This window comes from Ruditapes philippinarum, unplaced genomic scaffold (genome assembly GCF_026571515.1).
Source record: "Ruditapes philippinarum isolate M1 unplaced genomic scaffold, ASM2657151v2 ctg8296_1_1_1_1, whole genome shotgun sequence".
Taxonomy (NCBI): Eukaryota; Metazoa; Mollusca; class Bivalvia; order Venerida; family Veneridae; genus Ruditapes; species Ruditapes philippinarum.
The window spans coordinates 7,025-10,536 of NW_026856648.1; positions in this window are offsets into that span (position 1 = coordinate 7,025).

Sequence of the window (3,512 nt, forward strand, 5' to 3'; positions counted from 1 at the left end):
GGAAGTAGCCACGATATGCAAGGATAAAGTATGGCTGTCATAAAAAATGAAAATGATTTTTGGATGCAACTCTAGTCATGCAAAATTCCATATGTATCAATCTCAAACTGTTATAGACGCAGTCGCTGCGTAAGATTAATTATAGTATATAAAAATAAACTTATATAGGAAAATACATACAGATAGTCAGTATGATTTAGATTGCAAAGATCAGAAAATACCACAGAGGTTGCAGCCCTTTGATTTTTCATATGATGATTCAGAACTATCAATTTGTTGTTGCATTATCATACTGTTATTTTAAAATTTGTTTATGTAAAATAATACACTTGCTGGTTAAATATATTCCAAAAGTTGAACTTAAAATATCTTGATTTCATTCCCCCATTTTTAAAGTGCAGTTTAATCGAGTAAATGCTCTGGTTGGCAACAATGTGCCCCAAACTATGGACTCACAGAAAAAAAGAACTCTGGCTTAGATAAAATCATATATGAATTATAAAATTTACAAAGGGTTCTTCAAATCTAAACGTATTTAAATGTTAAACAAGAGGGCCAACATGGCCCTAGATCGCTCACCTGACCAATCGAACTCATCCGAGCAATTACCTAGACAAGCATTCTAACCAAATTTCATGACAGGTGAGTCAAAAATGTGAACACTAGAGTGTTAACAAGGATTTTCCATATTTGAGCAGTGACCTAGTTTTTGACCGCAGGCAACAAATGTTTAAACTTGACCTAGAAATCATCAAAACAAACTTTCAGACCAATATCCAGGATATTTGGAACAAAACAGTAGCCACTAGAGTGTTAACAAGATTTTCTATTTTTAGCTCTTGTGACGTAGTTTTTCATCCAAGATAACCCATGTTCAAACTCATCTATGCAATAACCATGACAAGCAACCTGACAAAGTTTGATGCGATTGAGTCAAAAATGTGACCACCAGTGTGTTAACAAGGATTTTCCATATTTGAGCACTGTGACCTAGTTGTTGACCCCAGGTAACCCATATTCAAATTTGACCTAAAAATCATCAAAACAAACTTCCAGATCAATTTCCAGGATCAAAACAGTAGCCACTAGAGTGTTAACAAGATTTTTCTATTTTTTAGCTTCTGTGACCTAGTTTTTCATTTGAAATGACCCATGTTTGATTGTTTAATTGTAGGGAGAAGGGTATACATAACCCATTTCCAGACCATTCTATTTGCAAGACCCTGGACCAAATGTCTCAGGTAGCCCAGAAAAAAATGTTTACTGGTTTACTTAATACAAGTCTTAACTGTTACATTATTTTGTTATTGAAAGAGTGGCTTATTATGATTAATTATTAAAGTTCATTCTTGTTTTATACCTCAGGTAATACAAATTGACAATGTACTTAGAATTATAAGAGACTGATTTAAACTTACAAGGCACAAAACCGTGGATAATCTGCATATTTCACCTCCTGGATATTTCAGCAGTAGTCTTTTCTGGATTTTTAGGCTGTAGTCTTTTCACCTCCTAGAAGGTTCATCTCTGGTCTTTTGGGCTATTTTTCTGTTATAATATAGTATAATGTAGGGATTAATCAGTATACATAATAATAATAATAATAATAATAAATACCACATTTATATAGCGCCCTTTTCATTAAAATGTTCAAAGGCGCTTTACATCAATCATATATGTCTAAAACAATATAAATGAACAGGATTATGAACATTAAAAATATTTTGCATTAACTAATTAAAAGTATAAATTATGGAATTATTTTTACATATTAATACAATATAACTTAAAGATCCTTAAAACTCACTTTACAATATTATTGTCATACATTAAAATTGTCTTCAATATATAAATGTGTAAGAAATAATGTGCCTTTTAACATAAACTCATAAATAAATATTAAAAGCTACTTTAAATGCATATTGATGATTTTCATTGTTTTGTTGTCATACTTTACAACAGAAAAATATATGAACGATTGATAAAAGAATGAATACAGCGACATCAGACTAAAAGAATATTGAACCTAACGAACCTGGATAGCATGAGTACTGCTACACCAAGGTCCAGTACCGAGGGAGTCAGATACCTCCCCACAGCGCATGCAGACCCCCAGGATGACATCACTACTATCACCACAGGAGGAAAGGGCCACGCCCCACACCTTAACACTAAATATTCTTGAAATCTGACCCCTCTGCATTCACGAGCCATATATTATATAACACATGTAAATTATTATGATAAATCAATGTTAGTTTTTTTTTGTTTTTTTTGTTTTTTTTTTTTGTGATTTAAAAAAAAAAGAAATATTCTGTGCTTAAAAATGCTAGCAATGGATTTATAATAATAGATAAGATCTTGCTAAATCATCGTTATAAAACAATAGAAATACTAAATTGATTTAAAAATTGTTTGTTTAAAAAAAAAAACTTTTTAATAAAACTAATATTCAAATAACAGAAACTTCGTATTCACTGTTTATAAAATTCATTCATAACAGTCACTGATTATTTTCCATAAGCTAAATTGAAGTAGTGTGTTTTAAGATGATTTTTGAAACTTTCTACTGTGTTACAGTTTTTTAGATGACTTGGTAGTGAATTCCATAGCTTAGGAGCTGATGCCGAAAAACTCCTTTCACCAAATTTCAGTTTAGTTTTTGGTTGCACTAATCGTACAGGTGCATTTGAAGAGCGCAGATTTCGGGAAGTGGAATGAACTTGAATCATTTCCTGCATATATGATGGAGATTGTTGTTTCAGTGACTTGAAAGTATGTAATAAGATCTTGTAATTCACTCTATATTCGATTGGCAGCCAATGAAGATCTTTCATCACTGGTGTAATATGATCTTTCCTAGATGTACGTTTAATCACACGGGCTGAAGTATTTTGAACAAGTTGAAGTTTTTTCATGGTTTGTTGAGGTATACCATATAGAAGAGCATTGCAATAATCCAGTCTTGATGTCACGAGAGAGTTAACGAGTGTTTTTGTAGCTTCTTCGTTGATATATTTTCGAATACGTCCTATCTTACTTATTTGGGCATACGAAGATCTGCACACGGAGCTAACATGATGTTCCATATTAACCCTTGAATCAAGGAATGCACCGAAATTCCTTACACTTGATGACTGTTTGATTTCAGCTTGATAAATGACATAACATACAGTAGAACTTCTAAGAGTCGAACTTGGATTAGTCGATTTTCTCGATGTGTCGAAGAAAAATTAAAGTTCCGACTTTTCCCCCTATATATTCCTTATAAAAACCTATTTATGTGTCGAGATTTTATGTGTCGAATTTTTCGATGTGTCGAGGTTTTTTCGTGGTCCATGTTTAGTAAATCTAGTGCAATTTACCACAAATAAGTCGAAGTTGTTCGATTATTTTGACACCGTCGATCTCGAGACATTTTTCACACCTAATCTGGCTGCGATTAGACGATTTCCAATCAACTTGTGTGACAGGTGTTAATTACACAGCCGTGTGTTCAAACAGCCTTTGTT